Below are 27067 nucleotides of genomic sequence, written 5' to 3'. Positions count from 1 at the left end.
TTCGATTCGTTACAAAACTGATTGCACATGTCTACAGCACAGACATTTAAATCAAAGTGAAACTAACAACCTACAAATGATACACATTGACAACATCAAAAATATTTCAGGGAAAAATATCCCCCACAAAAAAAATACAAACAAAAGGAAAAAATACTTGCTCTAAACACATCTGTTTTGCAAATACATAATAAACAAAATGCAAACAGAAAATACATGTGTTACAAACTATATAAGGATGCCCAAATGTACTCTCTTGGCAAAATTTAAAAAACAGCATATAGTTCCCCCTCCATGACCATACCAGACCCTTTGGTCTGGCATGGATTTTAAGGGAAACCCCCCATGCTGAAGAAATGGTGTGAGGGCCCCCCAAAATCTATACCAGACCCTTATATGAGCACACAGCCCGGCAGGTAAGGAAAGAGTGTGGGGAAGAGCAAGCGCACCCCCCTCCTGAACCATACCAGGTCATATGCCCTCAACATGGGGGGTTGGTGCATTGGGGCAGGGGGGCCAGTGCCCCCACACCTCAAAACACCTTGTCCCCATGTTGATGGGAACAAGGGCCTATTCCTGACACCCTGGCCAATGGTTGTTGGGGTTTGCGGGCAGGGGGCTTATCAGAATCTGGAAGCCCCCTTTAACAAGGGGGCCCCCAGATCCCAACCCCCCACCGTATGTGAATGAATATGGGGTACATTGTACCCCTACCCTTTCACCTAAAAAAGTGTAAAAAATAAAACAGTACACAGGTTTTTAAAGTCATTTATTAAGGCAACTCCGGCGTCTCTTCCGATTTCTTCTCCTCTCTCTGGCTCTTTTCCCTCCTTCACTGATGTCTTCTGCCTCTGCCGGTTCTTCTCCCCTCTCCGGTTCTTCTTCACTCTCCGCTGATGGCATGGCCTCCATATGACGTTACCGGATGTCCCCGCCCCATGTCTTTATAAGCCATAGCACACGGCAGACCTGACATTACACCGGGAAAGCACGTCGAGGCAACATCGGAAGAAGAAGAGGGAGAAGACATCTGAGAGAGGAGACCTGGCAGAGTCAGAAGACAGCAGACAGAGGGAGAAGAACCGGAGAGGGCTAGAAAACATCAGCGGAGAGCGGAGAAGAACCGAAGAGGGGAGAAGAACCGGCAGAGGCAGAACACATCAGTGGAGGAGGGAGAAAGCCTCCCATCCCATATAATTGTGTCTTTTAAAGACATTTGTTTTTTCAGTTGGCTGGACTTTGTCTGAATACAGTTCTAATGCGCCAGTTTTTTTCCCCTTAGAACAATCCAAGTGCTGTTCACACACAAAAAAAACAAAAAATAAACCAATAAGTCCCTGAGCATGCCCAGAACAACCCAAACGCATTTCACACACCAAAAGCCACACCAAAAAAAACAAAGTCCAGGAGCATGCCCAGAACAATACAAATGCAGCTAGCACAAAATAGACCACCCTCTGTCCAAAATTAAGCACATGCTGCAAAATTTCAGACGGGACAAACACCCCCCGATCCGGGAGCAAACAAACAGCCCAACATGGGTAAAAGTTATACAACAAATACCATTGCAGTCTAGGGGAACTGACCTGTTAATTTTGCTAGACCCTATTTGGCTGGCTTATATTTTAGTTATTGGCCTTACAATGAGAATGGGGGCCCGCCCTGAGGGACATATATCAATGTCACCAATTTTGACAACCCCAAAAACAAAGCAAGGAGAAGTGCCTTTAAAAATGCCAAATTAATTAAAAAAGTTAGTAACTTGGGGGCTTACTCTGCTTGTAAAGTGGTGCATCTGTAGCATGTATCCAAAATGCTGCTTCAAAGATTTACAGCTTTAAGAAAACTTAAAAAACGACATTGCAGCTGCAAAATCTTAACAAAAAATAAAAGGCATGCCCCCCCCCCCCAATACATACCAGGCCATTTGGGTCTGTTAAGGCTTTAAATGAGAACCCCTTGTGAAAAATACCACCCCAAACTAAAAAAATATTGTGCCCCTCCCAAACACTAACAAACCCCTAGCCAAACACACAGCAAGCCAGCCCATGAAAGGGGTGGATGCTTGGGGGCAGGAGGGGCTCGGGCACCCCAAAAGTCTACCACCTAGTTCCCATATTCAGAGGACAAGGGCCTCTTCCACACAACCCTAGGCTGGGGTTGTGGGGGGCTGCAGACAGGGGGCTTTACGAAATGTGGAAAGCCCATTTAAACTAGTGGGTATAACATGCTTTGTGGTTGGTATTAGGCTGAGCCAAACATGCCCCAAAGGCACACAGCTATGTTGAGTGCAAGTGGCCTTGTATGGTTCAGGAGGGGATTCGGTGCTCACTCTTCTCACTTCTTTCCTAGCTGGCTCTGTTGTATGCTCTGGAAAAGGATGTGGTTTGGATTGGTGAGGGCAGTCCAAGGCCTTCTGAGAATGTAGTGGAGGGTGGCGTTCCCCTTTAAAAGCAAAAACTAGCCAAAGGAAATCATATGCATTAGAGGGGGGAGCCAAGAGCATTGGAAAATGTAGTGGAGTTCCCCTTTAAAAGCATAAGCTAGCCAAAGGAAATCATAGGGATTAGAGGGGGAGACAAGAGCATTGGAGATTGTAGTGGAGTGTGGAGTTCCTCTTTAAAAGCAAAAGCTAGTCAAAGAAAATCATATGTATTAGAGAGGGGAGCTCATGCCCTTTTAGGCCTTAAAAAAGGAGCTAGAGGAGCAGTCTTTTTGCATAATTTTAACAAGGTACATGTCACATGCTGGCAACATAACTTGCTCATATGGCCTGGGTGCAAATCTCATTAAAAAAAAAGATATATTATTATTATTATTATTATTAATAATATTATTATAATAAGATACGACATAAAGATGAACCAGCTTAAAAAAAATTAGTCATGAGTTACGTATTTCTACTAAGATTAGAGGTACATTGCCTAACATTTACTAAAATTTCAGACGCGCAATGTAAAAACTCATGTGAACGGGCGCAAGAGCCTCTTGCACATGCAAAATGCTTACATGGACCTCAAGCAGTTCTAAACATACTTCCAGGCGCAGCAGGTCATCTCAGAAAAAAGTTACTTTCTCATTCTATTTTGGGCATGTCTGTTACTTGGGCAATTATTACTAAACTTCCTCACATCACCCCATAATATTGGCATTTCCATCTTCTGTTAACATTGAATTGGAGATGCCGTGCGCCATGTCCATATAGGCATACAGATTGCATTCGCCCGTGCACGGAGACTGCAATAGTAAATGGAGACTTCGATCTCTGTTACCTGCGCACAATGTTGTAAATATGGAAATGTGTGTTGCCCCTCGTGCCTCTACTGACGGCGTACTGCTTTAGTAAATCAACCCCTCTGTGTTCTCCTAAAGTCGATAAAAGGGGAAAAACAACTCTGGTTTCAATATGCAGCCTTTACATGTGTGATTGTTTACTCTGTTCTATGATCTGCTGTTTCCAATGGACAAAGGGAGCAGAGCAAAGAGGAGGTCATTTTAAAATGGCCTCCTGCCCTCAGGAGACAGCTGTCCAGCCATTTATTTACAACAGATAATAATAATAATAATAATAATAATAATAATAATAATACATTTTATTTATAGTGCCCTTTTCATCATAAAGATCTCAAAGTTAAAAGAAACAGAAAAATGAGCAGTTTATACAATTAAACGAAACATCTAAAAATGACAAAAGGCTTTACTAAAAAGAAATGTCTTAAAAACTTTTTTAAAACAGTCAGTGGATTGAGGAGCCCTCAAGGTGTCAGGTAGGGCATTCTACAGAAAAGGCCCTGTCTCCCATTGTTCTGAGTCTAGTTCTGGGTATATGAAGAAAGTTGGAATTAATGCAACGCAGGGAACGTGTTGGGTTTTGTGTCTTTAGAAGTTCTTTATGGTAGGGAGGGGCATGTCCATGGATACATTGGTGTGTGAGGAGGGAAACCTTATATTCAATCCTGGCGGAGACCGGAAGCCAGTGGAGTGAGTGGAGAATAAGGGTAATGTGCTCATGTTTCCACACTCTCATCAGGATCCTTGCAGCAGAGTTTTGGATGTACTGAAGCCTCTGTAGACTCTTTCTAGGAATCCCAATAAGGAGTGCATTACAGTAGTCCAGTCTGGAGGAGACAAAGGCATGAACCAGCTTTTCGGCATCTGAGAGGGAAAGAATAGGACGAAGTTTAGAAATGGCACGAAGATGATAAAAAGAGGTCTTGCATAGGTGATTTTATATGGGCTTCAAAAGTTAGTTGAGAGTCCATTTTTACACCAAGATTTGTAATTGTTGATGAGAGCGAGATATTAGAACCAGAACACGCGATACTGGTTATGGATGATGATTTGGTCTGACAGGGAGTACCAATCAGAATGACTTCAGTTTTGGATCTGTTTAATTGAAGAAAATTGTGCTCTATCCATATCTTTATCTCCTCCAGACAGGTGGTGAGTACTGATAGGGATGACTGTGAGGGTGGAGTTTCAGCTGTTGCATTGACATATAGCTGTGTGTCATCAGCATAACAGTGGAATGAAATTTTATGACGACTGATAATTTGGCCAAGTGGGATAAGGTAAAGGATGAAAAGAATGGGGCCAAAGACTGATCCCTGGGGAACACCACAAGTAACTGTATGTGGATTTGATTTGAAATGGCCCAGGGAGATGTATTCTGTCCGGTTTGTGAGGTATGATTTGAACCAACTAAGTGCTGTGTCATTGAGTCCAGTAGTGAAGTAGAGCCGATTTAAAAGGATGCCATGGTCAACAGTGTCAAATGCAGCCGAAAGATCCAGGAGGATGAGAAGGGAGGGAGAGCCAGCATCGGATGATATGAGGAGGTCGTTCATAACTCTGACAAGAGCAGTCTCTGTGCTGTGAGCAAAGCGGAAACCTGACTGGAATTTTTCATAGAGGTTATTATATTTGAGATGGTCCGGAAGATAGGTAGCAACTACTTTCTCAAGTACTTTTGATATGAAAGGGAGATTGGAGATGGGCCTATAGTTGGATAGGACTTCAGGATCAAGAGTGGGCTTTTTGAGCAATGGTCTGATAATAGCACTTTTTAAAACAGGGGGAACATGACCAGTTTAGAGGGAATGATTTATAACAGCGGTGATCAAGGGACATAGGACAGCGACATGGGTTTTTACCAGGGAGGTTGGGAGAGGGTCCAGAGGACAGGTGGAGGGTTTCACCTTCCTGATGATCTTCTGCACCTCTTCTGATGACACCTCAGGAAAACAATTTAGGGGTTGGGAAACAATATATGTTGGGGAAACAATTTGAGTGGAAAGACCAGAAAGGGCAGAACAAATATGTGCAATTTTTGATGTAAAGAAGTCCATGAATTTATTGCACTGCTCTTCTGTAAGGGCAGTAAGATGGTTAAAATAAGGGATTTTCCAGATAAACAGCCTCTCCACATAAATAAGTTTTAAGTACACAGTATAATGAACATGCAATCTCATTTGAAAAATCCTTAGACAAAAAACAAACATGTCTCACTGTAAATGCATTGTCAATCACATTTTCCAGTGATGTGGATCCACCATCAATAAAATTGAACGACACCCAACAACTCATCAAAGCAAAACTGGCAACTGCACAGGACAATGGTCTCCCAACGGACTACTTGCTATGAATTACAGCCCCCAAACCTGCAGCTGAATGTAACCAAAGGACTTAGGAGCTGGCTGATGTCATTGAACAAATATGCCCATGACCATATTTAATCAATGGCTCTTTAGGATTGGAGATCACGCTGGACTGACTCACTCAGTTGAGGGTCTGTGACTGTGTAATGGTGGGGGCATGTTGGGAGGATCCATTCCCGGTAATTCCAGCCACACTTAACAGAAGGGTGGTGGTGAGCCCTTTTGAAGGGCTTGGGCTGCTACCTCTGGGTACAGCCTCAAGGTCATTTCTGCATATACAGGCAGTCCCCAAGTTATGAACATCAGCGTTACGAACAACTCCTACTTACGAACGGAGGTGGTGTGACATCACTGCCGTCCGCTTGTGCTACACACTGATCCCGGATACCAGTCAGCAGCAAACAGTGCTGTACTGCATGGCCACAAGAGCCCCAAATAACACAACTGCACACATAGAAGTGCCAAGAACATCCCACATCACTGCACAGGTTGGGGTTACACTTAAAAATGTACAGTTCTGACTTACAAACAAATTTAATTTAAGAACAAACCTACAGTCCCTAAATTGTTCGTAACCTGGGGGCTGCCTGTACTTGTAAGGGAAGGTGAAAGGAGCACCTAATATCCAATGAGAAGCAAAATAAAGGTGAATATATGGTGTTTTGGGGGCAACAGAGACTCCCTCTTCTTCAGAGTTGTTGCTGTGTGCTAATGGTTAGTAATTTTGCGGAGGCAGCATCCTCTGCAAGAGTAAACAGCAACCATTTTGATTACGGGGTAGTAGACACACCAGTTTGGGATATATTCCCACTCACCATTAGCACAAAGCAACAGTCCTGAAGAAGGAGGAGTCTCTGTTCACCCCAAACTCATTGGCTTGTTCATTTGTTGCTCCTTTAATAAAACAACTATTTATTGCACTTTATTTCGCTTCTAATTGGATACCGGGCATATATTTAATCAATGACCTCATTCAAGATGCTGCCAGCTTCTTTATAATTATAACAAGCCAGCAGGCAGCAAGATATTATTTGCTATAAAGCTGGCAGCCACCGGCCTCCTAGCAACCAATGCCTGCACAGTGGGAAGTTATAATTTGTTGGCAGTAGTAATGAATAGGTGAACAGCCCAAATAGTTTGTCCAGTTTTTGTCCAGTTTGTGAACTGCAAACAGGCAGGGTTCTCTGCTAAGGGACACTACCTTCTACATGCTGGTTGAGGGCAGGAACAGCCTTCTAGGCAGAAGGGGGCCAATTCCACCATTTGGAATGGGATCAGCGGTAAAGCCAGTAGTTTTGCCAGTCTGGCATTTTGACATTGGGAAGGGGGGGGAGTGATAAGGGAAACTTGTTTATACAAATGCAGAGTTTTTCCCATTGGGACTTTGGATGAAGCACCACACAGCCAGTAATAAAAACATAGTACAGGTTTATTGATTATATGCCAGCAATAGCACTGGAAAAATTGTTGGTCCAAATATATAGACCCATTACATGGTTACATACACAATGGTAAGTGTATCATAGCATCTATGGTGAACCAATGCATTTTGTGAGTTCAGTCTCACTCTTCAGGGGTTGATGCATAGACATCATCTGTAAAGTAAAATGGTTAATAGATAAAAGATAGTAATGAACATGGAAATGTATCAGGTAGATTGAAATGTGGGAATCAGACTAAGGCCGCGTACACACGGGCGGACTTTTCGACCGGACTTGTCCGACAGACTTTCCAGCGGACTTTCGACGGACCTTTGACGGACTTCCGACTGACTTTTTAATGAACGGACTTGCCTACACACGATCACACCAAAGTCCGATGGATTCGTACGTGATGACGTACACCAGACTAAAATAAGGAAGTCGATAGCCAGTATCCAATAGCTGCCCTAGCGTCGGTTTTTGTCCGTTGGAATAGCATACAGACGAGCGGATTTCTGGGTCCGGCGGAGTTACGACGTAAAGATTTGAAGCATGTTCCAAATCTAAAGTCCGTCAGATTTGCGACTGGAAAAGTCCGCAGAAGGTCCGGTGAAACCCACACATGATCGGATTGTCCGCCGGATTTGGTCCGTCGGACAAGTCCAGTCGAAAAGTCTGACGCGTGTACGCTGCATAGGGGATCCACACTCACAGAGATGCAGGATGCCACATGCCAAAGTCCCACCGGTAGCCACTGGAGGCATCTGACCCCGGAGCTATGGGTAAAGGATCCAAAAAGGGCCAGCAGCACAAAACAAGACAGATGGAATAACAGGCAAACAGAACCGTCCAGCATGGCCTGCCAGGATGGTGGCTAGAAAAAAGAGTGTATATGGGTGATGTACACTAATAAATTTGGGAAAAATGAAAAGAGATGAAAAAAATTGGTGAGAAATTAATAAAATAATGATTAAATGGCCAAGAGCAACCACATTGGTTGTATTGGGAATTGGGAATGGTAAAGGTGACCTGCATAGCTGAATTGAATGAGAGTCCACATGTGAAACTAAGTATATGTGTTGTAAAGTATAAACTCCAGCTTGGTGAGGCAGTGACACCAGTGCGTGGGAGTACCCCATTAATGCAAGGTCAAAACAGGTAAAAAAAGGTAAATATTTAGTGACAAATGAGGGAGGGGAAGGGTTAGTACCAACCTGGATCAAGATAATGCTGACCAAAAATAACATGTGTCCAACCACCTGGGACGCCTTGTATAGACTGGTGTCTGAGCCGTGTTTATTCCACTCCAGCAACTAACTGCAGAAGAGACACCTGCCTGGTCAAGGATGCTGTGGGTTGAGGTTAGGAGACTTAAATCTGGGTCCAAGCATTCACTTGGACCTACTCAGAGTGGACTCATATTGAACCTTTTCCCTGCTTTATGTGCCATAGGGTAAGTTTTTAAAACCCCTTGTCATACTTGTCTATTGTTTGAGGCTGCCAATGTTTTACTAGATGCAGATGGAGTTTCCTGGGGAACGGAGAGGGAAAAAATGAAGGATGAGGAGTTCAGGCCTTTTGTTGTCAACCAGTTATCAATGAGGTGCAGGTTTATGTGTCTCCTCATGCACGTGATACCCAAAAGACTGGTAGTTTTCCCATGACTGATGTGCTGAATGTAGAAGCTGCAATCCACAATGCTGCTGTCAGTAGCAGATTTTAAAAAAGATGCACAGACTTCTGAATTATGTGAACCTGACCTGTTATTAACAGTGGCCTGTACTTGTGATGAAGTGCACTTTGGTAGGATAGGCCAGAAGCTCATCCCTAGTCTACATTTTCATTGCTAAATTTCATGCCCCACTTAATGCCTCAGATGATGTTCTATTGAACGAAACCAGTCGGGTAGACTGAACTAGCTCCACGTTACTGCGCTTCCTCGATGTATTTGTGATCACATACCTTATCTCACCTGTTTATATCATCATTGATGTAAGTGTTCAACCTTTTACAATAAAACCCTTAGTTGATGGTTTTACACTATGTGGCAGCCTTTTTCTTTTATTAATGGTGGAGTCCATGATTTGGTCCGGTGACAAGGCTGAACGGAAGCTGACCTCACATGTTGTTTCCTGAGAGTGACTACGTTCCATGGCTGTCTGACTCTGTGCCGATGGCATTGGGTCCACTGAGTCCGGTAAGAGTATCCAATTTTTTTCATCGGTGGTGGATTCACAATCTATGATGATTTCCTTACTGGATGGTGGCCTATCCTTCAAAGGTCGAATATATCTTCAATTTCAACATTGATTTCTACCTAAACACTTGTGATTTCATTTCAGCTGTTTGGACTGTTTTTTGTGTTTTCCCTCATTGGTTATTTATTCACAAAGCCATTTCACAGATATGGACTTTTTAGTGATTTAATTTATGAATTGTATTTATACTCGTTTATTGCTGTCTGCACCTAGCACTTTATTTTGCATAGTCAATGTGTTATACCTACTGTTTGCATACTTGCACAATTTTTTAATATATACACACAATATGGATTAGCGCTGCACTTAATATTCCCACAACATTTTAATTGCACCTATATAAAGTAAAACCACTGCCTATAGACGTAAACAATAATTGAATCTGAAATGTTTATACATTTAGTTTAGCATATTCTTGTTCATTAGTTCTGTTGATGAGAATTCTGATATGCTATATGCCACATGGTAAAACAATCAGTAATTACAGCCAAAAGTTTATTATTTGGACAGCAGCATTTGTGCGCAGCTGGTAATTTTGCCTGCTGTTTACTGGCTTTTCTCTTCTCTGTGAATGTTATCTCTTTCTAAGCTGGAGGACTGCTCTTATGAAGGTTGTGAATTCTTCTTTTGGCCCTAAAATGTATAAATTACAGATTTCCATAATAGAAATGTATGGGTGACAGGAGTAAAATGCAGAGTGTACAGAAAAGTGAAAATGATTTTTTACCATATCAAAAGTGTATGTCTACATGATGACATGATTTTAGTATTACATTTATTTTCTTATATAAGCTATTTTATTGATTATAGACTAAATTAAATATGCAGAACTTGCAGAAATCCAGTAATACGTGTCACAATGCAAATTTGATCTAAACGGAAGAGCCTGATAATGCAATACTTTTGTCAATGTCTTTTAGGTTTCATATTTTGTAAGTCATCATAGCTTATAAGACATTGAAGAATGTAATTTTTGATATGCAGGATACTGTGGCTTGTGAAACAAACATTAGAATGGGGCATAAATAAGGATATAAAGTAGTAAGAAAAAGAAGAATGGAAGGGAGAGTAAAATTTAAAAAAATGAGTTGCATTAAGGGAGTACCCGATGGTAGGAAAGTAGGGATTCCTCAATCCACACTTAAGGGGATAATGTAAGGTAGATTCGAAGGTTTTGTTTAGCACAACTGTTGGGTTTTGGGCATCCTGTGTCAAAATAATTCCTCGCTTCTGCAAGATGACCTGCTGACCTTATTTTTGGATAGAACAGGGAAGGATTAAAATCCTTGCAGAGCTCTGTTAGATTTGCCTTACTTAACCACTTGACCTCTGAAAGATTTACCCCCCTTCATGACCAGGCTTTTTTTTACGATATGGCACTATGTTACTTTTACTGACAATTTTTTGCGCTATAAATAAAAGAAGACCATCAATTTTGAAAAAAAAACATTTATTATTACTATCTTCTATAAAACATATCCAATAAAAAAAAATGTAAAAATCAAATTCCTTCATAAATTTAGGCCAATATGTATTCTGCTACATGTTTTTGTTATAAAAAAAATCCCAATAAGCGTATACTGATTGGTTTGTGCAAAATTGTTGGCATCTACAAACAGTGGGATATATGCTGCACTGGAATTTTGTATTACATTTTTTTATATACTAGTAATGGCAGCGATCAGCGACTTATAGCTGGACTGCAATATTGCAGCGGACAGTGACTGACACTTTTGAAACTTTGTGGGAACCAGTGACATAAATACAGTGATTAGTACTAAAAATATGCACTGTCACTGTATCAATCACACTGGCTGGGAAACGATTAAACATCTAGGGCAATCAAAGGGTTAAATGTGTGCCTAACCAGTGTTTTTGTGTACTACGTGTGCTGTTTTTACTAAGGGGTCTAATGGTTTACATTCCTTGGATTACATTGAAAGAAAATCCTTTACATCCTTGCTGACAGAACAGAGCCTTGTTTTGTGTCTCTTCTCGCCGATCAGCGGGTACCGGTGGACATTCAATCACAGCCATGCCACGGGCAGTGCGTGTGTCCCTTACCTGGAAGTGTCGGCACACTTATGCCCCGTACACACGGTCGGACTTTGTTCGGACATTCCGACAACAAAATCCTAGGATTTTTTCCAACGGATGTTGGCTCAAACTTGTCTTGCATACACACAGTCACACAAAGTTGTCGGAAAATCCGATCGTTCTAAACGCGGTGACGTAAAACACATACGTCGGGACTATAAACGGGGCAGTGTATTCGCTCTCGCCTTGGAGCCGTTAGCGATCTTAGTTAGAGAATCTTCGGAGGTCAGAGGGTTGCAGATTGGTAGACTTGAAGAGAAAATATCCCTATATGCGGACGACGCATTACTCTATTTGAATGATACGGGACCATCTCTGTTGGCTGCCCTGGCCATTTTCGACAGATTTGGTGCTGCATCAGGGATTCGAATAAACTGGTCTAAATCAGTCCTGTTCCCTTTGGACAGCGGGATCCCTGGTGCAGCGGGTGATACGCCTCTACAGTGGGTCTCACAGTTTAGGTATCTTGGGGTTCGGGTATCCAGGGATACTGCCCAATACTATAATTTAAATATGCTTCCTCTGCTCCGTCTCCTCAAAGAAAGGTGTCGCGCATGGTCTGAGCTGCCACTTAATTTGCTAGGACGTATAAACATCCTAAAAATGATGCTTCTACTTTTTAGAAATAGCCCGATTTGGCTTTCAGCGTCCTTTTTTCGGGAAATAGACAAACAAATTATCTGCTTTATATGGAATGGAGCCACTCCACGATTGGCCAAATCCACCTTACAAATACCGACACAGTTGGGGGGGCTTGCCCTCCCTAATTTCAAACTGTATTATTGGGCGGCGATGCTAGTGATGGCGTACTGGTGGTTTGAGGGGAAACGTTCTAACGCTGCGGTCTGTGTGGAGGCGGCACAGTTAGGGTCTATACAGGATCTGCAAAACCTGGTTTACTGGGGGGCAAAGGCATACGCGGAGCTTCCTGCTCCGTCCAGAGCAACACTTCAAGTGTGGAGGATGGCTAGAAGAAGGTTTTCCCTTGTGGGGCGATGGGCGCCTGTCCAGCCTCTTTGGGGAAATCCTCAGTTGCCCCATTTCCGAACAATTCCTGATCCTCAGCTCTGGGCGGAATTTGGAATCAAAACCCTAAGAGACATTATGCCCAGTGGGGAGTTGATGTCCTTTGCGCTTATGTCAAGGACGTATAGACTCCCGGGATGGATGTTCTTCCGATACGCACAATTGCGCCACGCGACTAGGCCACAATTTTCTGTCCCTCCTCTCCTACAATTAGAACCGTTGGAAGACCTGCTTTCGAGTAGCGATTTAACAAAGCCCCTGTCGGCCATATATACCACGCTGCTACCTAGGGAGGTACCCAAGATGGATAGGCTGTGGAATACCTGGAAATCAGATATCCCCACTCTAGAAAGGGAGGACTGGGAAGCCTGTCTGGAGCAAGGTCCCAAACTGGTAATATCAGCCGGAGACAAATTGACACAAACAAAATTTCTACATAGGGTCTACTTCACGCCGGCGAGGCTATCTAAAATATACCCTGACAGGGATCCACATTGCCCTAGATGCCAAACTCAGATAGGCACGTATATACACATGTTTTGGGACTGTCCTGCATTGTCAAAGTTTTGGCTAGGAGTGTATGATCATTTAAATGTTAGAATGGATTTGTCTGTTCCAAAAACACCTGAGATAGCCCTATTGGGAATACACGATGATGAACACAGGTCACATCATAGTAAAATTCTAATTTCACTCCTCTTCTATTATGCTAAAAAGGAGATCCTTGCTGGATGGACCTCGGCTAACCCTCCGACCCTTTCCTCCTGGGAAAAGAGAGTAAACACTGCTTTGCCCCTCTATAGGCTGACGTATATTAGTCGGGGGTGCCCCTGGAAGTTCGACAAGGTCTGGCTACCATGGATTGGTGGATAGTGTTGTCCTTGGTCTCTTCAGCTGGGTGTCGGGTCACTGGGTTGTGGGCGGGAGGGGATGGATTACTCCGTGGTTATGTTGCTATAAGGGTGTAACTGAATTGTTACGCGCTTCCCCCTCTGGTGTAGTGGACGCCTCTCCTGACTCCTTATCTCTCGATGTATTGACAAGCCTGATAGGAATACTGAGCATGATCAATAATCCAATAATAAAGCGAGTTTATTTAGCTGCATTAGATACAGCAGGATAAATCTTATGTGAGTAAGAGTTTACCTCTAGTCAAATATATGATCCGTTTTTCTATGTACTTGCCTACACATGTCTGGTTTTATTTCCTTTTGTTTTTGTACTGCATTTTATACTTTTCAATAAAGCACTCCTGATTGTTAAAAAAAATAAACGGGGCAGTGGCCAATAGCTTTCATCTCTTTATTTATTCTGAGCATGCGTGGCACTTTGTCCGTCGGATTTGTGTACACACGATCGGAATTTCCGACAACGGATTTAGTTGTCGGAAAATTTTATCTCCTGCTCTCCAACTTTGTGTGTCGGAAAATCCGATGGAAAATGTCCGATGGAGCCCACACACGGTCGGAATTTCCGACAACACGCTCCGATCGGACATTTTCCATCGGAAAATCCGACCCTGTGTACGGGGCATTACTATGTACTTGATCCAGTGCAGGAGAGCTGCCTTGCTGCCGTACATCTAAGTGATGCGGTTGACAAGCGGTTACGTTTCTAAGTTTACCAGATAGAAAGTAAGAGGAACACAGACAGAAATAAAAATGTTTCTCTTTAGTAAAGTAGGTGAAGGCTAGAACTCCTGTCAGGTATGTATTTCAGTTCTTGTGTCTATGTGTGTCTTTGTTGCAGATTTTCCCTTACTTCTGGATTGGTTAAACTTTTATCAGCAGGACAGGAAGCCAGGGTAAATCTTTCTCATAGAGACTCAGATAATAGTAAAGTTCCAAAAAAGGATTCTAATCTTTCCCCACTCTATCCAAAACTAGAAAAAAGTTCAATGTTAGTTTGCAGCTTCTAGCATAATCTTGCCCATCTACAAAAAATTGTAAAACTCATCTTATGTATGCAATTTTAGGCACCAGTTCACAAAAAGGATGTTGTGAAACTGAAAAGATTTGTAAAGAAGAGCAAGTAAATTTAGGGCCCTTTCACACTGGGCCGGTTTTCAGGCGCTATTGCGCTAATAATAACGCCTGCAAACCAACCCAAAAGTGCTGCTGCTTTGTCTCCAGTGTGAAAGCCCCAAGGGCTTTCACACTGGAGTGGTGCGTTAGCAGGACGGGAAAAAAAGTCCTGCTAGCTGCATCTTCGGAGCGGTGAAGGAGCGGAGTGTATACCGCTCCTTCACCGCTCCTGCCCATTGAAATCAATGGGACAGCGCGGCTTTACCGCCGGCAAAGCACCTCTACAGAGGAGCTTTGCAGTGGTTTTTAACCATTTCTCGGCCGCAAGCTGAGGTAAAACCGAATTCCGACGGTAAAGCGCCGCTTACAATAGCGGAGCTTTACCGCCGACGCCGCCCCTGCCCCAGTGTGAAAGGGCCCTTAGAAGTGGCTTAGAAGACCTATTTTCCATAAGTTGTCCAAATGGTAAACTCAGTGGCATATTGTCTGAAACCTGCTGATCGACTGTGTCCAATCACACACAGAGTTCTGTGTTTACAAAAACATAGAACTCTGTGTATATAGGAACAGCAATCTGGCTGATTCTTATCCCTGAAAAGCAGGGAGAAAAAACAGCCAGATCAGAAAGTGAAAGCAGCACATAGTTAGGCACATAGTTAATCCTTTGATTGCCCCTAGATGTTAAGATAGATGTTAACCCCTTCCCAGCCAGTGTTATTAGTACATTTTCAGTGTACAGTAGTGGTGGTGAACGGTTTGGGCCAAACATAAGTTTGGCTTGAACATCTCTGTTCAGGTGTTCGCCAAACAGCCATATTTTCTGTGTACTCAGCAGAATGTTCACCCGCCGAGTGCACAGTCAGGCTTCCCTGCTGACAGCTGAATGTGAAAAAAATAATTGCTGGCAATTATTTTAGTGGGGTCCCCCTCCCTATTCTATGCTAGGCCCTATGGGTCTGGTATGGATTTTAAGGTGAACCCCATGCCAAAATGTAAAAAAATGGTGTGGGGTCTCCCCAAAATCCATACAGGACCCTTATCCGAGCATGCATCCTGGCAGGCCAGGAAAGGGGGATGAGCAAGTGGCCCCCCAAACTATACCAGACCACATGCCCTCAACATGGGGGTTCTTTGGAGAAAGAGGGCTCTGCCCCCCAAAGCACTGTGTTCCCATGTTAATGTGGACAAGGGCCTCTTTCCCACAACCTTGGCCGGTGGTTGGGGGAGTCTGTGAACAGGGGGCTTATCAGAATCTGAAACTCCCTTTAACAAGGGGGCCCCCAGGTCCCACCCCCCATGTGAATGAGTATAGGGTACATTCACCAAAAAAATTAAAAAATAAAAACATAAGCTAGTTTTTGACAATTTTTTTTTAAAAATAAAAAACAATGTCTCCGATGTAGATTCATCATCAATCATGGCGCTCGCTGCACTGCCGAACCTGAAAAAGGAAAAAAAAGACTCTGCCTGTGGAGGAAGGCTGATTGCCACATGCCTGCTTCTCTGTTGAACAGTTCTTAAATAGGTAAGGGGCAGGGCCACCTTGTGACATCACCAGATGACCATGCCCATTACCTATTTAAGAACTGTCACTCAGCAGAGCAGGCATTTGGCGATCAGCCTTCCTCGCAGGCGGAGCATTTATTTTCTTTTTTCAGGTCCAGCGGTGTGGCGGGCGGTGTGATTGATGATGGATCTACATCGGTGGACATTGTTTTTTGATTTTTTTAATAAAGGAATTTTCAAAAACTGTCTCATTTTTATTTTACAGTTTTATTTATTTATTTAATTTTTTTATTTTATTTTTTACAGTTTTTTGGTAAATGAGTAGGGGTACAATGTACCCCTACTCATTCACATGGGGGGGCTGGATCTGGGGGCCCCCTTGTTGTTGGCTCCCCAAATCATCACAAACTGTGGAAAATTTTGCATTTCATTTGGTAATCAAGGTCCCAGAATCTGGAGGAAGAGTGGAGAGGCACAGAATCCAAGTTGCATGAGGTCCGGTGTGAAGTTTCCACAGTCAGCCATGTCATCTGCTGGTGTTGGTCCACTATGTTTTAAAAGTCCAAAGTCAGCGCAGCTCTATACCAGGAAATTCTAGAGCACTTCATGCTTCCCACCAGCTTTATGGAGAATCTGATTTAATTTTCCAGCACGTGCCCACATTGCCAAAAGTACCAATACCTGGTTAATTGATCATGATATCACTGATCTTAATTGGCCAGAAAACTCGCCTGACCTAAACCTCATAGTGAATCTATGGAGTCTTGACAATAGGAAGATGAGAGACACAGACCCAATAATGCAGATGAGCTGAAGGCCAATATCACAGCAACCTGGGCTTCCATAACACCTCAGCAGTATCACAGGGTGATTGTCCTCTATGCCACGCCACATTGATGCAGTAATTCATGCAAAAGGAGCCCTAACCAAGTATTGAGTGCATACTATACTGTACATGGACATACTTTTCAGTAAGCCAACATTTCTGTATTAAAATCCTTTTTTTTATTGGTCTTATGTAATATTCTGATTTTCTGAGATACTGAATTTGGGGTTTTCACTAGATGTAAGCCATAATCATCAAAATTAAAAGAAAGAAATGCGTGAAATATATCACTCTGTGTGTAATGAATCTATATAATAAACAAGTTTCACTTTTTCAATTGAATTACTAAAATAAATTAACTTTTTGATGATATTCTAATTTTATGAGAAGATGCACCTGTAGATCCATCATCAATCATGATGCCTGCCACATCGCCGCACCTGAAAAAAGAAACAAACGCTCTACCCGCAAGTAAGGCTGACCGCCGAATGCCTGCTTCGCCGGGTATCAGTTCTTAAATAGGTAAGGGGTGGAGCCACCTGGTGATGTCACTTGGTGGCTCCACCCCCTGTGGCATCACTGACCCAGCATGCACCAGTGCTGTATAATAAGCTTCCCACATTTGAATGGCTTTATGATCTAGTTGATTTGTTTCTTGTTAATAAATACACAACTGCAAACTGCACAACATCAACACTGTTTCCACTCACCCTATCTCTATGCACTCTGTAAGAATAAAATGTATTCTCACAATGTTGCCATGAGAAGGAATTCTCTATTAACCTCTGAATGGCCTACTGAGCATGCTTGGCAGTGCAAGAGGTATACTGAGCAAGTAATGTAATTGCATTCTTGAATTTGCCCTATAAAATCTAAAATCTGGTTCCTGAAAGTAGCAGCCTGAAAGTAGCAGATTCACCACTTTACTAAAAGCATACAAGCCAAGTGGTTGATCTATACCAATATTTACAAACCACCTTGTCATTTTTTATCCCTAAGCTCACCACAAATTCTTGGCTGCCTCTATCAAGATGCTGCACCCAAACTCCCTGTTTGTTGCCTTCTGGTGCTCTGTGGGATAGATTTACTAAAACGGGTGCACTCAGAACCTGGTGCAACTGTGCATGGTAGCCAAACAGCTTCTAACTTCAGCTTCAATTAAGCTTTGGCAATAAAACCTGGAAAATGCAGAGTTCCACCAGATTTTTCACTATTCAGTTTTAGTAACTAACCCCCTGTGTCTCATTTCTAGAAATCAGACTGCCAAGATGAAGACTGGTGAACATTGATTTCTTCTATAGACATTGGTACCATTCCCAACTCCTGCTCCTAATGTCCCCAGCCTGTGCAATATTGGGGAACTCCCACAACCACACATTCTCACCAAGGGTTGAACTGAAAAAATAATATTTGGAAACATTAAATGATTTGTATTTAAAAACATTTAGGCTAAGCTATAAGAACATTATAACAATGACGATCCAAACATTTAAATAGCACTAGTATTTATTACTTGAAATATTGCCAACATTACACCCTCACAATTATAAAAATGTTGTATTGTATTAATTCATCCAGAGGCATTTTAAAATGTTAATGTTAGCATGGTTTTTTTACTGCTACAATATAAGTCATTTCTGAAATGATCTTCAAAGTCAAAAGTAAAAGCAGGTGTAACACTGACAACTTTTGTTTCTAGTCATATGTGTGTTGTAAAGTAAAAAGTTGATATAGCACCATCTAGTGGCCAACTATAGAGATACAAGACTTTTATTTTTCATCATTTTTGAGAAGTGACATGGAAGTGATTGATTGTTTACTTCTGGACATTAACTATGACCTACCCACAATGCTTGTCAGAGAACTCACACAGCAAGTACCCGTCTCCGTGCAGCAGCTGCCAATCCTCGTTCTGCTAATGCCAATGTGCATGCACGGAACCGTAGCCAGAGACAAATGAGATCCAGGGTGGGCATGCACAAAGGCACCTCTATGCGAATGCGCACGCGCGCTAACACGCGCACAAGAGTGCCAAAACGCTAATGTGCTAACGCGCATGCGCCAATGTGCTAAGGTGCTAATGCGCATGCGTGCACGCATGTACGCTGGCGTGAATCCTGGCACACAGCACGCTTTATAAACAGAGAGTCTGCCTAGCATCAGTGCTGAATTGTCTTCAGCTTGTTCCTGTGTTCCTGTTGTTACTCTACCTGATTGACCTTGTTCCTGAAAACCCGGCTATCTTCTGACCATTCTCTTGGATCTCCCCTGCCTGCTGAACCTGACTCTACCTGCAATACTGACCTTGGCTTGAACTTATGATTACAGCTCTGCCTCCTGATTCTGTACCCTGCTGCCCGTCTGTTGCCAACCTCTGCCTGTTTCTGACTACGGTTTTGCCTTCTGACTTGGTACCCTGCTGCCAGCCTGTTGCCGACTCCTGCCTGTTCCTGATTCTGCAGTTGATCCTGATCTGGCTCCCGCTGAACAAGTCTGGTGATCAGTTTCCACATCTCCTCAGCCGAGGTTCCTGTATCTCCAAGTTCCAGCCTCCTACCTGCAGGCACCTGCACCCATTCATTGCCCTCGCACTCCCTGTACCCACCACCAGGGGTGCTTGGACCGGAACCGTGCAAGAGGCCACCCTCATCATTTCAGGCTCCGCTGTAAGGTACGTGACAATGCTCATGGACCAGAGGAGAACTGAACTGCATTGTGGGGAGGATATAAAAGGGCTGGGAGCGTCCATCTTAAGTCTCTTGTTCCTGGGACGCGTGGCCTGCCGGCAGAACAGTGTGTGTGTGTGTGTGTCTCACAGGGTTGCGGCCTTCTTTGTGAAGGAGCGGAGCAGCAGCAAGGATCCTGCTATTGATCACAGAGTGCTGGAGCAGCAAAAGTGATCGTTCCGGAGACCCGTGGAGGAGATAACCAAGGACTCCTGGTCGCTAGTGAATGGAGCGGCATGACAGCGTGGTTGTGGCTCCATACAGACTGAGAACTGCTGAAACACAGACATCCATCTGTCCGGATCCGGTGTGGTGAGAGGGTTAACGCCCAGAAGTTTGTTCAACATTACACACATTTAGAGCTGTTACAGAGTGTTGCTGGGACTGATAGTCCTACGGAACAATTGAGTTGGAAAGCATTACATTTACACAGACTTCAATATCCAGAGACTGATACTAGATGTCTGTCTACTTCAAGTAAGCAACACTTACTCAATTTGTCTTATGATAATCACTTTTGTGTATCAACTTGCACTGCGCAACACTTCAGAAGAACTCTCTTGTAGATTACAAATACTAATTTGTAGCTAGCTGAAGATTGAAGACTACAGGACTATCTCTTTTATTGCAGGGCCCTGCATCTAGTCATATAGGATAGTGACTTTACTGTTTAAAGCAGGGGGAGCTCCCTGGTATCTATATTATGGGATATTCGCATTCCTGTGTCTTTGCGCTTGCTACAGTGTGCTGGAGGTGGGAAGGTGTCCAGAGATAAGACAATTTCACTCTGAACACTGGTCCCACCTGGAGACTCACCAATAAGGGGATTTTTCAGGAAGGTTCTGTGTACATGGATATATTGATGTATATTTGTTTAGGTGTACAAAGACTGTTGTAAATATTTACTGTACTGTCACACTACGTTGGTGTGGTAGTATAGTCACTGTAATAACTTTTATATATACATATTTTTCCCAGTAAAAAAAAAACTTTGTTAGCACAGAAGTTTATGTGCAGTGTTGTTTTTCTCCTGCAGGTGGAGTCACAAGCACCCAGGTATATAGATATATAAGTGTTAGATATATGTATATATTGTGAGCTATAATTGGTATTAGTGTCACTACAACACTGCACTATATTTGTGTCAAGGGGATTGAACAAATTAAGAGGGGTGAAGAGATCAGAGAACAGGCTCGATCTAAACCTAGTGATAAGGGGGGCAATGTGGTACTGCTCCCCATTGACATGTATGAGGCAGAAGTACGCCGCCTATTGTCAGACCAGTCCACTTACAAAAAACTTGACCACAACCCATTTGGCCCCTTAGTGGCACTGATTAACGATCGCCTATTTTGGGCATTTGAAGCTTCACTAATCTTGAAAAAAGAATATGATTTCCTAAGAGTGGAAGACTTCAATATTCCTGTATTTTACATAATACCTAAAATATGTAAGAACATGGAGAATCCCCCAGGGAGACCTATTGTCTCAGCAATAAGAGGCCCACTGGAGAGGGTGGGTAAATATATTGATGGCCTTATTAAGGGACTGGTCCAACTACTGCCCTCATATGTCCAGGATACTGGAGAGGTGCTAAACAAAATTCTCAATCTTCGCATCCCCCAGGGGGCCTTTCTTGTTGGGATAGACGTGGAATCTTTGTGCACGTCTATCCCCCATGAGTGGGGAATTCTGGCGGTGCACTATTTCCTTGATCGGAGTTTCCCCCTCATGGGTGCGCAGAATGAATTTATTCTGCAGCTATTAGATATGGCTCTCAACAACAATTTCTTTAAGTTTGCTGAACACTATTACCAACAACTCTGTGGGACCTCCATGGGGGCACCCTGGGCACCAGCGTATGCCTGTCTCCACCTCAGATGGTGGGAGGAGGAGACGGTCTATGCTTAGCCGCTGTACTGCGCCCACGCCCACGCATGGCTGTGGTACATAGACGATGTGCTCATGGTGTGGACGGGTACTCACCCTGAACTACTGCAGTTCATGGAAGAACTGGGCAATAACAGATGCAATATACGACTGACCTTTACGGCTGACCGACGTGAGATTTCATTCCTCGACCTGCGCATAAAGATCACCGGAGATCAACTGGCCACGTGCATGTTTCACAAGGACACAGCTGCCAATACCTTGCTCAGAGCTGAAAGCCATCACCCACGATCCCTCATACAGGGTATCCCTGTGTGACAGTTCCTCCGAATTCGGAGGAACTGTTCCAATGAGGAAGACTACAGGCACGAATCCTAATCGCTGTATCGGCGGTTTCGTCAGCTTGGGTATTCACACCATATACTTAAGAGGGCCAGAAGGCTAGCAGGACGCAGATCTAAGGCCGACCTACTTGTACCTGTGAATAAAGATAGGGCTATCAGAAGTGAACCAGTGCGGTTCATTACTCCATACAGAATCCAGTGGTAACAGGTACGATCTATACTTTCTGAACACTGGCACATCCTGACTAGATCTGATCAACTTAAGGAGATTGTCGGGGAAAGACCCCTGATGGTAGCCAAAAGAGCAAAGAATATCAAGGATGTGCTAGTAGAGTCAGAATTTAGACGCCCTATTAACAGGAATTGGCTCACAGAGATGCCCGGAGTGAAAAAGGAATGTTCCCGTGTGGTCATTGTACCACATGTAGGTTTGTTGATCGAACCCAAATGTTCCGTGACTCAAATTCAAGTCATGAGTACACAATCGACTCATTTATTAACTATAGTACATCAAGGGTCCTATACATTTTAGAATGCCCTTGTCAAAAACTCTATGTGGGTAAGACGAAGCGGCAGTTGCGAGTTAGATTCATGGAACATTTAAAGAGCATGTGTCTCAAGGAAGAAACACCACTTGCCCAACATTTCCTGCAGTTTCATCAGGGTAAAACAACAGGCCTCACTGTAAAGGGCTTTTATGCCCTTAACCTATCAGAACGCAGAGGCGACTTTGACACAGTTCTACTAAGGAAAGAAAAAATATGGACATACAGACTCCAGACACTCCAGCCGAAGGGCTTAAATACCGAACTTAGCTTACAAATATTTTTGGAGCCCTGACTTACCAGAGTATAGCTATGGGGCACATATAATTTAGAGGAGACCTAATCCAGCTATCTAATATGCTCCATACTCTGATTCTCCATCCCTCCACAAACCCCCCTCCTCCCCTCCTTCTGCCCCCCCACTTCTCTCCCCCCCTCCCCCCCTTCCCCCCCTGCTAGGAACCTGGTTGATGTCCCTCACTGTGATGTAATTAATGAGCCTGTCACCAAGCTTAATATTAGTTTCAATATCTTAGTGCTTGCCTGTGTCTATGTATTCTTTGGACGATGTAATTGCTAAGTTGCTTTAAGTTGTAACCACAAGATGGTGGTAGAGAAATTTCTCTAGGTGCAATTATACCATGTGATGGGGTAATAAGCCCTATATAAACATAGGAATCATTAAAGCACATTGTCCAGATGAAGTGCTGGGTTTGCAGCACGAAACGCGTCGACAATTCGATTCGTTAGATGCTGGGGTCCCCCCCTTTACCCCTCTCCTCACCCCAGAGGTAGCTCTCCTTCATTTTTTTCTAAATTTGGCCCCTCGGTATATGGACACTTTTGGCAGCAGCACTACTGTGGACGTTTGAAATACAAGCCCCCTAGTGGCCGTCCACTCATTGAGCACACAGCATACCTACAGCACATCCACCCGGATGCTCCTGCACAGTCAGCTGATCCTCCATGCCAGAAGTCACACGAGTGTTTGGATAGCAGCGGCACTTGAATCTACATCTGCCGGTCGGACGGAGGAACCCGGTCGGCTGCTATACAGAGTGTCTGGAGGGGTAAGAATTGTCTATGGACTGATCCTGTGCTACAGTGTACATACCCCCTATACTTACAATCCTCCAGCTGTATAGCGCTATCTGGCACAGAAGCATTGTGGCAGTGTCCATCACGGACATCATCTCTGAGGTGGGGACTATATATTTATTGCATGATCACCACCCTGGGTGGTTATGATCATCACCCACACCATACTAGCGCTTGGACTTCAGATGTATGATGGGGTTATCAATTGTGGTGCTACCTTATCTGCATGTGTCCATATCTGAGTCTATCTGAATGATCAGTGTTCATGATGTAATTTATTGGATATGGTTAATACCATTTACGGAGGAGATATCAGGCATCTTGATTATACAACTGGATGGTCAGGACTTGGATTATATTTATAACTACTATATAACCAGCAGTTGTATCCAGTGTGCCCGAACGATCCCCTCATAAACGGAGAGGACTTCCACTTGCCCAATAGGGACACGGGTGCACATGTGTATCCAGCCATTCCTTACCCACACGAGAATACCGGCTACTTGTCTGAACTCCCTCTGGTGGATACCACCCTGTCCAACACATTGTTAGACTTACTCCATTGATCATCACCCTGGGGTGGGGTTGGGGGAGGGGTAGGCTGACCCACCACCATCTAATTTTAAACACAACGTTGTTCATTTTATATTTATTATTGGTCCCTTGATACTGTGGAGGAACAGACCCCACCTCTGTGGACTTGATCCACAGACGTGGGATCCCTCACTCCGTGTTTTCATGCATATGTTTCAATAAAGTTCTTTTTGTATTTTTGATCCAATTACGTGGTAGCTTCTCCCTTTGTTGGCATTCTTGGGACCATTCTGGCCCCTAAATTCCTTTTTATTGCATTCTCTGTTTACTGCTACTTGGGAGGAAGCCCGTCATATTGACGAACCGTTCCGATCTAATCTTACATTTTCCCACATGTGTTGATTCAACTTTAGGGTGGTCTTTTAGTAAATTTTTCGGCTCTAAATCAGCAACTTCACCGTGAGTTATTGCTACATGTGGGGGCTCGTCCGGGATAACTGTCGCTCTGAAATCAAGCACCCCCTTAAGAACCATAGAATGGATCCCCCCACTGTGGCACAGTGGTGTGAGGTGGAAGGCACCCGCTCAGAAGCGAGCGTGGCCATGGAACTCTGGGGAGATGTCTGGGAGAAAGAACACATTAATCGAGTGGTAAAAACGCTGTCTCCAGAACAAAGATCCAAGGTGGTCGCAGTCAGACCCAATCATGAGACATTCCGCACTTATGCATTATTAGAATGGAGGAAGGGAGTTCTGGAAAATTTCAAGGGTACAAGTGTTGAACTTGCTGATAAGACCAAATTTTATCTGACAGAAGTCAAGGTTCCATCACAGTCAGCCCCGGCTGCAATTGAGCCAGAACTTTTCACAGTCCTGGGGAACTTTGTGTCCCAATGTCAAAAAGGGAACCCAACATACTCAGGGACTGGGTACGGAAAACTGGGCATTTTCTCGGGCTGATGGTCTGTACCCAAAGAAGAAGCCACCTTTGAAGAGTGGTTGGAACAGGCCACGCAAGCTTTGGATGAGTGGGACATCCCTGAAACGCACAAAAAACAGCAGATTACTGAGAGTTTGAAAGGGCCTGCTTCAGAGACTATCCAAAATTTGAAGCTCAGCAAACAGAATTGTGTAGCCCAAGACTACTTAGATATCCTGCAAGATGTGTTCGGACGTACTGAAAAGGTTTCTGACCTGATTTATCAACTAGAACATGCCTATCAAGAAGCAGGAGAGAAGTTGTCAGAAAATATAAGACGGTTGGACAAGGTCATTCACCAGATCTTGGTAAAGAAGGGAATAGATCCTCGTGAGGTGGATGAGATTCCAGCCAAACAAGTTTTAAGAGGTGCCCAGCCTTTGGACCCCATCTCATTCCAATTAAGAACTCCTCAAGACGGAGGCATATTGAAATACCCCGATCTGATTCGGATTGTATGGGAAGAAGAAGCTATCCTAGAAAGGAAGAAGGAAAAAATTCAAGAACCAAAACACGCTGTTGGAGTCAGGACAGTTAGTGTGATGGATGATGATCCTCAGATTGAGCTCCTTAAGACTCAGGTGGCACAGTTAATGGAGATGATGGCTTTGCTGACCACAAAATTCCCTATTCCGCCGGACGGAGGAACTAAAAAAACTGAAAAGGTATCAGACTTCACCTTTAGAAGGGAATCTAGACTCTGTTTCAACGGTGGAGGGACTGGACATTTTGGAAAAGTGTGCCCAAGCCCAAGGGCAGCAGTACAACGCCAAAAGCCGGCGGAAAACTTCAAAGGGCCCCAGTGAAGAAGTCAACTGGGTGCCCTGTAACAGCCGCCAACTCCAACGAAACCCAGGTTCACAAAGTTCTGAGGGTAAGAGAGAGAATGAAGTCGAATAAGCGCCATTGGAAATGAGGGGTCAAGATGCGCACTAGCAAGCAAATTAAGCAAAACACTCATGGTGGATTCCCTCCTAATCTAGTAGGACTCTCTCCGATCATCCCAATCCAGGTAGAAGGAATCTACGCCAAAGCACTGCTTGATACCGGAGATCAGTAACTTTATTATATAAAGATTTCTATATAAAGCATGGAAAACATCTGCCCCTGCAAAAGTTGGGAGAATTGGAGATATGGGGCCTGGGTACCCAGAACTTCCCTTACGAGGGGTGTATCCCTATCAAACTCACCTTTGATCCGAGTGTGGCTGGAGAGGTGGAGACTTTCAACACCTTGGCAGTAGTGTGTCCTCGGCCTCCTGGGGCTCATAGAAGTTCCCTTATCATCGGGACAAATACTGATCTGGTCAGAAGACTACTGACACCACTTGTACAGAAGTAAAGTGCCCCGGCCATGAAGGTACATCCCATGCTAACCCAAATGTACAAGGATATAGTACATGAACAGAAGGCCCCACTAGAAGGGGTGGGAAAAGTTTGGCATTTAGGCCGAGGTGAAGAACTACTACAACCGGGTGAAGTGATATGCCTGAGGGCCTCTGTCATGTTGAGTTGGAGACAACCTGGTCCTTTTATTGTCTTGGAGACGGACACTCGAGAAGAAGATGTGGGTCTGGAGATAATCCCAAAAGTGTTATCAACCATGGCACTTAAGAAAAGCAGAGGGAGAGTCTTGGTCAGTGTTCGAAACACGACAGCTTTGCCTGTGAAGATACCAACAAGGATGCTGCTCGGACAGGCAAATCAAGCGTCCCCAGTCTCGCCATGTGATATCAAAAAAAGGCCAGAAGGGGAAATTCCCATAGAAGACTTCTACCTGAAGAACACCTCCCTTACGCCTGTTTGGATGGAGAGGGCCAAAACCCAGCTCATGAGATGGAGAGAGTCTTTTTCAAAGAGTGAGTTTGATGTGGCGTATGCCAAGAGCGCAGAGCACAAGATCCGGCTGGAGTAAGACAAACCTTTTTGAGAAAGGGTCAGGAGGATCCCATTGGGAGATCTTGAGGACCTCCGAGAACAGCTGGCTGAGCTGAAAAGGACTGGGATTATCAGGGAGTCCAGGAGTCCATACGCCTCCCCGATAGTGGTAGTGAGAAAAAAAGAATGGGTCGCTATGGCTGTGTATCGACTATAGGACCCTGAACCGGCGGACCATTCCCGATCAATACACTACCCC

This window comes from Aquarana catesbeiana, linkage group LG04, assembly GCF_042186555.1.
Source record: "Aquarana catesbeiana isolate 2022-GZ linkage group LG04, ASM4218655v1, whole genome shotgun sequence".
NCBI lineage: Eukaryota > Metazoa > Chordata > Amphibia > Anura > Ranidae > Aquarana > Aquarana catesbeiana.
Note: the sequence above shows the minus strand (reverse complement) of the source record.